Here is a 13,707-nt window from a genome sequence, read left to right on the forward strand (position 1 = left end):
GCTGGGAGCCACAGGATAACACAATTAAGAGCTGCAAGCAATACTGGCAGCCAGGGCCCTGCTCCTCCCAGTGGTTCATTGCTTTTGCACCAAGGACCCTGCCCTCTCTTCCTTTTCCTGCTGAGTGATCTTGGGGCTTCTCTGTTTGTTTTAACAGAAATTGTTTTTAACATGATGCTGGGCAAAAGGATGCAAAAGACTGTGTGAAAAAATGACATGATCTGGTTTAATCCAGATCTTTGTTTCCCACTTTAGTCAGGTCTGTCTCGGATCCAGTTCATTAGGAATGTATTAAGCCACTCTTAAATTGCAAGAGAAGGGTTTCCATGGGATTGCATCGATTAAACAGATGGAGTTTGATGGTGGCACATTAAGCCAGTGCATAGCTGTGTCACAGGCAGTTATTTCTGGGTGCTTAGTGCCCACCAGAGGAGCAATGGAGAGTCCTTAAAGAAATCCTGCCCTGTCTCTTCTGTCTGCCCCAGATGTGTGTATCACATATCTGCTATTGCTCTGATGTTGGGTCCTTAGGGATGCCTGTACACAGCTTTATGCTGTGGGAAATTCTGTCCTTCCAGCTTCCAAGGGCTTGTTTTAATTGCTTTCTTTCTTTTTCCTTCCCAACAGCAGTAAGCTGAGAGCTTCTGCGTATAATCACTTAAACTCCCCAAAACTCCATCTCTCTTAAGCTTTCCATCTCTTTCCTTGGATTTTTCCTCTTCAAGAGAAAAAAAAAGAGTGGCCGTGCATGCTCTCAGGAGTGTTTGGGCACCAGCTGCAGCTGCCCTCTCTGGCCTGTCCCTGTCCCTGTCCCTGTCCCCAGCCCAGGTCACCCATGGTGTCACACTCTACGTTTTCCTTGGCGCTGTCTGGTGGCCCAGCACTAACCCCTGTGCCAAACTGGGAGCCTCCCACTGCTCCTCTGGGGCTCCTCCCAGCGCTGAAATGCCTCCTGTGTGCTGATGGGAGCCCCAGGGCAGCCAGCCTTCCCCCACCAAAATGCACACACCATGCTGTGGATGCACTGACCCTCCTGTTGTGCACAGCTGGAATTTCACCTGTCCTATGGGCACCCTGAGTTCAGCTGGCAGACACCTGCTTAGGGACGGCCCTAAACACTGCCAGGGCCAGGAAATACTCATCCCTGACCAAGAGAGGATCTGCAGAGCTTGGTTTTATTTGTTACACAGTGCTGGGCTGATCCTGGTCTCCCTGTGCCTGTCAGCAATGCCTGGGTCAGCGCTCTGCTCCCACCCAGCCTGAGCACATTTACAATTTACAGGGGGCTGTGCCTCACCTTGGGTACAGCCATGAGTTCCCTTTCTGAGTTCCCTTTCTGGACACAGGTTTCTCCCTCTGAGTGGTTTTTATGACAGGATCTCTCCTACCTCACTTACATGGTCTTTCCTTGACAAAGGACATGTGGGTTTCTGTCAGCTGCACCCCAGAGTCCTGCCACACTCCATCCTGCCTGCCTGGCATCTCAACCTGGTTGTTCCAACAGGAAAAATCTGTGCTGGCCTGCTGTGGCACCAGGACAGAGTGTGACTTGCTGACCTCTGGGTGTGAGGCTTCTTTGAGGTGGTGTTAGAGCTGCTGAATAATGCCAGGGTTTGAGGGGTTTTGACAAAATGAGAAATAAACAGGTGTACCCTGTGTTACATAAAAGCAAAAGTGACATTAAAAAATAGACAGAGTTATTTTCAAGGGGAAAGAATATTCCATTAGATATATTATGTCACTTTTTGGAAAAAGACCTTAGTCTCATATAAGGAATAAATTATTTCAAAATGAAAAAATGGAAATTTGTTGCACAGCTCAGAATAAAGAAGATTAACCTTTTTGGGGTTTTATTTCTTGGCTGAATATTTCTTTGCCAATTCTGACTCAACTTCACAAGTAGTTCTGTTTGGCCTAGAAGTGCATTTTCAGCAAATGCAGCACTTTGCAGTGCTCTGTCTTCATTGGTGTCTCCTTTACTAAGTGAGCTCACTGGAAGAAAACTGTATTTTCTTTAAGAAATTCAACACCACCTGTCCTTTTCTGTATCCAAGCATTCAAAAGATGTACTTTCTAAAAACAGCTTTACACACACTGGGTTCATCTGTGGCCAGAAAACAAATGTTATTTAGACAATATCTTTTTTTCTGGACAAATACCTGATTTGGCTTTTATGTGAGCAATTTAGGGAGAACAATTTTTTAAAGCTGCTCATTGAATTAAGGTGAGCAGGAGGGATTTCTGCTGTCCCTGCCCTGCCATTATCTTACAAGGGTACCAGCCAAGGCACTCGTGGTGCTCCCCTGCCCTGGCCAGTGGCTGCTCAGTGGCTTGTTGGGCACAGGGAACACTGGCAGCAGGGCACAAATTGTCCAGAGATTTCTGTTCTCTTCTCTGTGCTGTTTATTTTTTTTTCCCAAGTCTTCATTTCTCTTCCTTATTAATTTTTTGCCGCCTTTGGCTGCGCCATAAGTGACAGAAGGAAAATTCCCTGCTACTGTCACCACCTTGCAGTGGTGGGAGTTTCTCAGCTCTTCCTTAGTCTCTTCCAAAGAGTTATCTTGGCAAAACTCTTCAAAGCATCAGTGGTTTATAGGGAATATAGTGCTGTCTTCCTGAGCCTCTGGATTAACAGAGACAAAACCCCTGTCAGGGTGAAATGCCTCCCTCAGCTCAGTGTGTGCCCAGGGCTATATCTGAAGGGAAGGGCTGTAAGGGGAGGCAGCAGCAGCAGCAAATTTTTTTGGCTATTATTTCAGCAGAGATTTCAGTGAAAGATGTGCTCTGCCCACGAGCTCTGGATGGCCACACTGATCCACCACCCCCTGCCTTTGTCCAGGCAGTTCCAGGCTTGTCAGGCCTGTAAATATCAGAATTTACAGCATATCACACGGGGGGGTGGCTGTGTGCAGGGGCAGCGCAGCTGGGAGAGCAGTGCAGTCTGGTTATGGTCAGGCACTTCCAGCCAAAAACAGGAGAAGCTGTTCCTGTCCCACAGGGCTCAGCAGGAGCAGGGACCTTGCAGAAGGGCGGGAACAGCTTTTGGGGGCTGAGGGGCAGCAAGGAGCCCCAGGCTGGGCTGGCAGGCTCTGGTTGTGGGCACGATTTACCAAAAAACAGAAAGCTACCCCAAGGTCATTTTTCTTTCCATGGATGGTGCTCAGCAAGCACCTGTGTGTCAGGAGAAGCCATCCACAGCCGCAAGGGGAATCAGACACAGCCAGAGAGCCCCAGCTGCCCCACAGCCTGGCCAGGGGTGCTGTGCCGTGCCCCAGGAGCTCAGCAGGGCTTTAGGCTCTCTGTTGGAATGTAAACCTGACGTGAAGTTTGCACATCTTAAACGCCATGCTCTGCAGCAAATGAGAAGTGAAACAGAGTCAGGAGATGAGTGATAAATGTGATGAAGGTGCTTCCCAAAGGAGGGCTGTCCTGCAGGCTGTGGGCAGAGCTGGTCCTGGCCAGGAGGGCTTTGCTTGCATCCCTGCGGATGTTGGATGTCCAGCCTTTGATTTTCTACTGTGTTTTATGTTAGCACTTCTTCTTTTTTCTTCTTTTTTTTTCTTTTTTTTTTAAGCAAGTAGCCTGAACATACAATCTTCAGATGAAGGTGCCTATACTTCCAAAAATTTTATATGCACATTTTGAAAGTTAGTTAATTTAGTTACCTAATAATAATGGTACATACAAGAAAGGCACTTGAGAAAAAATTGTCTGCTATTGTATTTTTGTTTGGGTTGGGTTTGTTTGTTTTTTTAACACTGGTCAGCAATAATTATTTTAGCCATATACTAGCTAAAAAGACTGATAAGCAAGATTTGTGAACTAAGCTTCTAAGTTTGCAGGATTTTGATTAACCTGGGTGTTTGATGAGGAAGCTATGCTCAGTAAAAGAGTATTTTGCAGCATTTAGATGTTTTCATTTAATTGCCTAATAGTGATCATGAACATAATATTCTATAAATCTCATCATGAATGACAAACAAAGCACATTGTTTTTAACATGAATATATCCCTTGTAGTTGAAAGTTCTGAGAGTGTACTAGTGTGGTCTGCTATACCAAAATATTTAGGTTATTATGAGGTTTTAGTACTAAAGATAAACATACACCCTGTTTTTACTGTTTCAAGTAAAGTTTAGTGAATGACAATTTGTTGATATACAACTGTGGGAAAACACTGCAGTGCTCTAAATGTATATTTTTATTTGGGTTCATTATATTTAGTATATGTTTCAATGAAAACTGAAGTGTTTACTACAGTTGGATCATTGTAAAAACATCTCTTACCTCATTTTGTCTGCTGTAAAAAAGTACTATCCTCTCTTTTTTTCTTTTTTCAAATTGACCATAGACAGTCAATGTTAATATTTAGACTCCTAGAAGCAGTAAATGCTGGGTTTTATATCTATAAAATGAAAACTTGATTTTTTTCTTTATGAACTTATTATATAACTTTGTGATTTTTATCTGATTTTATTGTAACATAAAGTTGTTTTATGTAAAAATATATAGTTTAAGTAAAATCTCCTGTCTCACTGTCTTCATTGACTTCAGAAAATGAATGTCTTTGAGGCTGCAAGTCTGGACTCAATGGAATGCTGTCCTTTCATCAGAAGAATGTGATTTTGGTCTGTATGTGTGGTATCAAGACTTGGAAATTTCAAGAACTCTTTTTCAAGTGGTGGAGCTTTAAAATGTTTGTCTTGCTTCACTTTGTTCCCTTAGCCCAGTCAGAGGGGGTGCAGGATCAGTGGTACTTACATGACTGGAAAAGTAGAATTTATAAATATTTGGGGATGAAATTACGGATTTATTGAATGCTGAGAGGCATATTGTCAGGAAGAAGCTTTTGTTGCCCTGTTTGAGGTATGGTCAGGGCTGAAAACCCTCCTGTGATTGTTGTAAGTGATGCAACTTCTCCTGGTGGCAGCTGAAGCTGGTGCTGTCCCTGGAGGAGTCACCTGGGACTCAGGATGAGCCTCTGTGTTGGAAGGAGATGTTTGGGCAGCTCAGCAGCACAGGGCAGTTATGGGAGCCCTGGGGGGAGGCTGCTCTGTCACAGACACATTTGATGAAAAATCCTTTCTTTAGGACTTTTTCTCCTGAGAAGCCGAGAGGGCTCAGAAATGAAATGTAAACAATGATCATCTGCTGCTGTGGAATGCAACAGGTGCATCTGTGATTGGTCTTATGTGGTTGTTTCTAATTAATGGCCAATCACAGTCCAGCTCTCCGGACTGTCTCATCAGTCACAAGCTTTTGTTATCATTCCTTTTCTATTCTTAGCTAGCCTTCTGATGAAATCCTTTCTTCTATTCTTTTAGTATAGTTTTAATATAATACATATCTTTAAATAATAAATCAAGCCCTCTGAAACATGGAGTCTCCTCCCTCATCCTAAGACCCCTGTGAACAACATCAGAGCTGGTCCCCAAGGCTGCAGCCCAGGGGCACCTGGAAGGGAGCAGGACATCCCTGAAGGGAGCAGCACATCCCTGGAGGGAGCAGCACATCCCTGGAGGGAGCAGGACATCTCTGGAAGGGAGCAGCACATCCCTGGAGGGAGCAGGACATCCCTGGAGGGAGCAGCACATCCCTGGAGGGAGCAGGACATCCCTGAAGGGAGCAGCACATCCCTGGAGGGAGCAGCACATCCCTGGAGGGAGCAGGACATCCCTGGAGGGAGCAGCACATCCCTGGAGGGAGCAGCACATCCCTGGAGGGAGCAGGACATCCCTGGAGGGAGCAGCACATCTCTGGAAGGGAGCAGCACATCCCTGGAGGGAGCAGGACATCCCTGGAGGGAGCAGCACATCCCTGGAGGGAGCAGGACATCTCTGGAGGGAGCAGCACATCCCTGGAGGGAGCAGGACATCTCTGGAAGGGAGCAGCACATCCCTGGAGGGAGCAGGACATCCCTGAAGGGAGCAGCACTGGGCTCAGCACAGACAATAAATACACCCTGCTGCTGGACACTGATCACACAGCAGCAGGGTTTCTGTCCCTGCACCAGGTCAGGCTTCCCCAAAGGAAATAAGAGGTTTGAGGACTGTAAAGTGGCTGTGGCTCATTGTGCCTCTGTTACTCTGGGCTACAAGGCTGCAAATGTCAGCTTTGGGGTGAGCCAGGAACTCATCTGCCCCTGACCTTTAGTCAGAGCTTTGCTACGAGGAGCCATCAATAGTTCTGATGAGCAGTACAGCAAATTCTTGCAGTCTCTGAATAACCAGGGACTACAAACCAGTAGCTACAGAAGTATCACAATAAAATGCAAGTAACAGTCTCTAATTCTGAGCAAAAACCACCTCCATTTATCTATTTGGATCTGCATAATTATGAGTGTTAGTACAACAGAAGTATCTGTGAGTACATCCCATCAGTACAGTTATCAGAAGCCAGCCCCATCCTGTCCCTAGCAAGCTGGTGGTCCCACAGTGGGCATTCCCACTCCTCCCTGTGGGCACTGCTGGGCACAGAGGCACCTGTGTGGTGTAGCCGCACTGGCACTCCTGTGTCCTGTCTGCCTCATTAGGCCCAGGGTACATTTTTAGCATCAGAAAGTCTCTGCTTTGTGTGAAGGGCTGCTCCTTGCCAGCTGCTCATGGGGCAGGTGACCAGGGTTCCAAAAGGAACAGCCTGCTCTGGGATCTGGGCTGAGTGATGCTGCCAGCAGCAATATCTGCTGCTGCTGTCTGTGAACCTTTAATTTTCATATTTGACTGGATTCCTGTCAGAAAGCTCAGGAGCCGCCTCAATGGACTGTGTCCTTCTACATTCAGACATTAAAAAGTGTTTTACCTGACTGTGGGCTGCTGAGCTGTGATGTGCCACCTCGGGAGGGCTGATGGAAACATGAGGTGAACTTTAAATCAAATGTTTGACTCTAAATGAATGAACTACCCTTTAATATGTACTCCTTTTGGACACTTTGGATTCCTTCAACAGCATAGGAGAAGATAGGCCATCATTTCCTACCTTTTGGAGGAAAACTCCCAGCATGGCACCATGGGGGAGGCCTGTACAAAGGTAGTACAGGATGAGATCCCTGAGCAGGAGCAGGCTTGCTCTCTCCATAACACATGCAGATGGTGACTAGGTTGAACTTACATAAAATTCAACATTATTCAGTCCCACACACCTTTAATTTCCCATGCTTTTCATCTAAAGGCATGTCTGCACCAAGGGAAGAAAGGAAGATATGTTAATTATATATTATTAGCTGTCTCCCCACTTCCTAGAAGACTTGAGCATTTTTTCAAATTCACTGCATAAATTTTCCTTTATTTCTTTTTACTCCTGAAAAGTAGCCAAAATCTTGTATAAACTTTTAATTATTTACAACATTAAATATCCTTTACATAATCAGCATTGCCAACCAGAGCAGAAGAGCAGCATCAGTGAGACTAATACATAATGGGCTGTTCTCCTGAGAACAACTGAAATGTTAATGTTAGATACAGAAATGTGCCAGGAGCAGCTGAAAAAGCAGAGACAGGTGATGGCAGGAGCCAGGCCTGACCTGCAGTGGTGCTGCAGCCCTGCTCCAGCCACCCAACCCACTGGAGCAAGGTCCAAGCATCCTTCAAAAACAGAAAAAAAATGCCCTGCCAGGTGCACTGCCAGGTTTGATTTCAGTGAGCAAGGCTAAAAATGGCCATGCAAGCTCTGAGAGGCTGTGCCAGAGCCTGCCACACGCTGCTCCACTTTGTCACTGACAATGTCAGGGCAGCGCTGCCGTGGGGCTGCTCAGCATGGGCAGAGCTGAGACCTGGTGGGTTTTAAAAGCAGAGCCAACCTTTGCCAGGCAAACATTCCCATCCCCTTACAATAATGCATTGCTGGGAACATGCAACAGATCCCTGCAGCCGAGTGCTGCCCAGCCCTGACCTCTGCCTCTGAATCTTTCAGACAGATCGTCGTGCTATGAAATCCCCTTTGGGTCTCAAAACTTTTCCTGAACATTGAACATATTTCAATAACTTCAGAAATGTTAGATCATCTCAGAAGCACTGTCTGCAATGAAATGATCTCTTGACAAAAACTGTGTGTTGAAAACCAGAGATTTTTGTGAGTCGGCATGAGGCCCAGCTTCTGCTTTTGAGGCTGCATTCCAGTGTTACTGGCACAGCAGCAAGACACATCTTACTGAATCAATCATGCTCTAGCACAGCTTTGGAGACCACTATTCTCCACCACAAAATGGATCTCTGCATAAACACCAGCCCTCCTGGTAGCAGTGGCTGTACCCAGGACCCCAGGGCTAAATGCCATGCAGCTTTCCAGGACCACACTCCCATATCCATGGCTGGATGCCGTGGAGTGAGGGCTTAAAACCCCTGAACAACATTTCTTGACAACGGTTTGCATATAATTAATCAAGTTTATGAGCAGATACATCTGTTGCCACATGAAGCATATTTGAACTGAGTATTTTTGTTTTCCTTTTGTGTCCTCTCCATTCATTAGTACTGGCAGTCTATGAAAAAGAAATCTTTGGCTGCTGTAATCAAGAGAGATTGAGCTCTTGCTTTTCTCCTGACTTTTCATCATTGAATATGATTTGTGGCATATGCCCTGGATTGTGCTTAATGTATGCTGGCTGGAGGGAATTCAGACATTTTGGGAATTATAAATAATAGCAGCACTGGCAACCTTTTTGCATTATCATGTCACACTGAAAATGTAGCAGCTTTCAAAGCTATTTACATTTAGTCTTTTGCCACTTATTTCGTTGCTACCATTAGCCGTGGCTTTGATTTTTCTCTGGATGCTGGTTGGTACTGTTCATTAGCCTGAAGATGAATGCTGCAAAACAGGATGCTGGAGTTCCCTGAAGAACAGAGACCTTTCCAATCCTGCTCATCTATAGCAGTGTTGGGTGCATTTATAAAGATAATCCCTGGCTCTGAAACCTGAGCAATTGCAGTGAGTCACTGATCACTCCCTAGCGCTGTGCAGGTCCCAGGGTCACCGGCACAGTCATTCCAGTGGATGGGGAACGGCTTTGGGACAGCGATGGGGGACAGGAATGATGCGTAAAAGCCAGGAGGGAAAGAGCAGCGCTGGTGTCGGCACAGATCCCGGCTCACACGGGCCGAGCAGGGAGGAGGCACTGCCGGCTGCTCACCCGTGTGCCTGCACAGCCCTAAACAGCCCTGCACACCCCTAAACACCCCGGCGCGGCCCTACACGCTCCCACACATCCCCAAACATCCCCGCACACCCCCCACGCCCCTCCATTCCAGCCGAACAGGCTCAGGAGGAGGGGATGGCTCAGAGAGGGGGGATGGCACAGGGAGGATGGCACAGGGAGGGGGGGATGGCATAGGGAGAAGGGGATGGTACAGGGAGGGGGGATGGCACAGGGATGAGGGGATGGCACAGGGAGGGAGGATGGCACAAGGAGGGAGGGATGGCACAGGGAATGGGGGATGGCACAGGGAATGGGGGATGGCACAGAAATGGGGGATGGCACAGGAATGGGGGATGGCACAGAGCTCCCCCGTAGGCCGGGAGCGCGGGCACTGGATCCTGTCTCGCTGTCACCTCTGCCTGCAGGAAGGGGCTGTGGGCAGGGCAGTGACTCACCCGCCGATGAATGAGCGATCCCAGCTTGTCCCCAGGGGCGGGACAGACTCATTTCCTCACCCCCGTGTCTGCCGTGCCCACTGCCACGGAGCCCAGACACACGGAAACCACACATGGATACCAACCACGCTGCTGAGCTGGAGCAGGAGCTGGCAGCCTCTCCGCTGCTTCTGGGTGAGAAGAGGATGGGAACCAGGGCTGGAGCACAGAAACTCCTTCGCAAGGCTCTGCGAAGACACCCGTGGGATGATGTTTAGACTGTTGCCTTGGGATAGAAGGGAGCTGCAAATCTGTGACGCTGAGAGTGATTAACTGATGCTCAAGTGAGGAGAACTCCAGTTTCCAGGGGGACATGGAGGTTCTCTCCCGGCCTGGCCGCCCAGCCTGCTCACTTTGGGTGTGCTGTGGGTCCTTTTTGCCAGGAGGTCCTTGCTCAGGGCTGGCCCCAAGCCACAGCCCCTGAACGTGACCACCTGGGAGGATGCTATCCCCCCCATCTTGGCACTTTAACGGGGATTTGGGACAGCAGGGGGATCTAGTGGAAAATGAACAAACATTGTTTTGCTAAATATGTTTTCTAAGCAGTTTGTGGCTCACCCTTACTGCAAGAGCAAAGGCCTGCTGAAGATGGCTTGTTTTACAAAGCATTTTCACAAGTAGCTGAGCTGTTAATGTCACTGTTACCTGAGCAGATTTAATTGTGTTGCTTCTTGCTCTCAGCTTAGCACGACATGCTGAGAATGAAAATCACATACCTTTTTGCCAGGAAAAAAATGCCATGTTCTGGAGCAGCTTTGAGTGTTTCCCCCAGGGATACATTCACATATTGTTCTGAGCAGTTTTTGCTGCCAAGGTTTGCTGTGGCATTTATTAAAAAATGCTTTCAATACCATTCACCTTTTATCACCACCATGGGTTTAGCAGAAATGATGTGTCCCTCTCTCCTACCAATATCACGTTGCTATTATTGCATGTAGTGCACAGATGTGCTCTTGGATGCAAATACAGCTTTTGGAATTAAATCCATGCTTTTTGACTGAGGGCATGCATAGCCCTAAGTCCCATTTTCTCCAAAGGGTGCACACTCTTATCTTCCAACCATTTCCCAGAGGAAAAGAGAAGCAGAGACTGAAAAGAGAAGCATTTCCCAGCTTTTTGTTAGTTCTAATCAATGTCTTCATACTCCTCCTCTTTGTTCTCCTTTCTCCTGGTGTACACGTGCATCTTTTTTATTTTAAGGGATAAAAGAAGGAATTGATTGAAGGATGGATCATGGGTGCCCTGAAAACCTTCACCACTTCAAGCCCTTCTATTCAGAGCTGTTCCATGGTCCCCACAGTCCCACAGCTCCACAATGTGACACTTGCTCAAGCCCCTTCAAGTCTGGGACACTTCAAAGTGTTCACACTCAGATTTGATTTGCTTGATTCAGTACCATTTTGCAGAAAAGAAAAGGTCAATATTCAGCTTATGGGCCAGCCCTGAGCACTGAGCTGGAGGGTTTGTTTTGGAGAAGCTTCATAAATCCCAAAAAGCAGCATGTGGACAGAAATGGTGACAAACCCAAGGCTGCACTGACACCACCTGCTATGGCCACAGTGCCCAGCACTGCTGCCACAACACTTCTCTTGCTGTGATCAAAGCACTGGTGTTTCAAAGAGAAGTTCTTTTAGCCAGACTAAATAGCTTTTTGAATACATTAGCTTTAAACCTCTGTAAAAATACTGGCAGCTGCTGTCTGGACTGCCCTCATCATAGTTAGAAAGATCACAAGCCACAGTGATACTGATTTATAGAAACTGATCTCTTTACCTCCTGACTGGGATTTCCAGCAAATTTGTGCATCATTAACTCTTTAAAACCAGACAACTGTATTTTTCCAGTTTAAAGAAATCAATGTCTGCAGATGGACAAATAGGGCATACTGCTCCCACCAAGGGATTCACTTACCAGCCCAGAGCAAGGTAGTTGGAGAAAGGTATTTAATGTCAAAAAGATGTCCCAGCATTTTTCCAGTTTAATATTAAACTCGTCTGGTAGAGCTGGTTATCACAGACCCTACCCATCAGTCCAGTTTCTCCTCTTCTGTCCATCAGCCCTTGCACTTTGCTGTCACCAGCAGAGTCAGCACGGCACCAGCAGCTGCACCAAACAGAGGTGAGAAGGCATCTGCTGATGCCTGAGTTCAAATACAGATTAATTAATTAATACTCTCTCCTTTGGCACTTCCAGGTGGTTTTCTTGAGTCCCCACCTACCCATGGCACTGGGGCTATTTCTTACCCACCCTCCCCTCCACAGCCCACTGTGGAGAGTCAGAAGAAAAATCTGAGGACAGCTTAGAAAGGTTTTTTGCATGTCCTTATATTTGGGCATTTCTCAGAAAACAGGCAGTGGCTTCCCCTGCAGAGCAAACTGAGCCTCCAGGCAGCAGGACACTGAGCTCACCTGGCTCACTGGGCATGGGCTGCAAACCTCTTCCTGCCACAGCAACACCAGCAGCACCCCAGGGTGTTTGTCTGACCTCCTTAGAAAGACTTCCAGTGACAGAAACCACCTTTCCAGGCAACCTGTCCCTGCACCTCTCTGCTCTCATTGTTTGTTAGAAAGGTTTTCCTACCATTACCCTGAATCATTTCAGCTGTAATTTAAGCCCCTTATCTCCCTGTGAACACGCAGAACAAATTACTTCCCTCCTCTTTGCAGCTGCTTCTTATGTATTTGAAAACTGCTCTCCCACCTTTTTCTCTTTAGGCTAATGCCAGTGCTTCTGTTGTTTACCTTGGCTGTGCTTCTGACATCCAGGAGAATTGGTGGTGCAGCAGCTACTCTGCTGAGTAGGATCCATTAAATCTTGGTGGTGAAGCAGGCAGTGAGGATTACTTGATAGAGCTGAAATCTTCTACACCAACCAGAAAATTGCAGCAGCCCATTTTCCACAGAGCAGATCTGCTGGCTGTCCAGCAAATAAAACAGGCTTCAGAAAACATGTGGGTTCAGCAGCTTCTGAGTGGATTTTCAAGGATATTTTTCAGCCTGGGACGTGGAGCTGTGTTGGACACAAGATCAGACCCAGATGAGCTTCAGACATGGTTACAAAATAAACTCTTAAGCAGGAGAAATCACTGTCCAGGGAGTGGTGCTGATCCTCAGATGGCCTCTCCTGAGTGAAAGTGCTGCTGTTAAACACACAAAAGCTGTAAGATTTGCGGGACAAATTGCAACTCACTTAATTCTCTGCATTAACTGTGAGCAGCTTCCCAGGAATGCAACAACAGTGAACCAGTGAAGGGCTCTGTGCTGTTGGCAGGAGCAGCAGCCAGGGGGAGGCAGCCGAGCCTCTGCACCCTTCACGCAGCTTGAAATAACTGCCCATAAAGGGCACGGCTGGGACAGCCCTCAGCTTCTGCCCCAGCACCACCCCTGGGCTCAGCACCCCCTCTGCCCAGGGTGCCCTTGGGGAAGAAATCTTTGCTTTCACAGGATGATTTTGTCTATGGGAAGTGCTCAGTATTGGGGTGGATTCTGCCCTGCTGCCCCCAGCCCAGTAACACCTCACCTGCACTCATGTTCCTTTTGCCTCTCGTTGGTTTCATAGCAAAGGACCAAAAATGGTGAGTTTTCCTCAAATCCAAACGGCAGTAGGTGCTTAAACAGTAAAAAATGAACCCCCAGCTGCTGCTTCTGCTTCTTGCATGAAAACTGCTGCATACATATTTACTGTGCTGATTAAACAGATCTGCTGCTCTACAGTGGAACAGGGAATTAAAGCACTGTATTTTCAATTTTGTTACCAAATTACAAATCATAAATATTTGGGAAAATAAGGGCATTTACATACACCATTAGTGAGAGTGCAGTTGCTGTATGGCTGCCACTTGCTATCCAAACCCAGGGTATCAAGGTATAAATAATGCTCAGTTCACAGCAGTATCCTAAAATGACAGCAGGCTGAATCTACTTCTTCTGTCAAGATATATCTTTATTAAGGGTCAGTATAAACTTCAAAAAAATAACTTTAATAATTTGTGCCACTATCTACCCAAAATAGCAAGAGTCTCTAAACTGAATGTAGCTGAATTTTGAAATAGTCAGTTTCCAGGCACAGTGTAAATACCTGC

This window comes from Melozone crissalis, unplaced genomic scaffold (assembly GCF_028551555.1).
Source record: "Melozone crissalis strain CALT ecotype California unplaced genomic scaffold, PUWL_Pcris_2 ptg000014l_1, whole genome shotgun sequence".
In the NCBI taxonomy this organism is placed as follows: domain Eukaryota; kingdom Metazoa; phylum Chordata; class Aves; order Passeriformes; family Passerellidae; genus Melozone; species Melozone crissalis.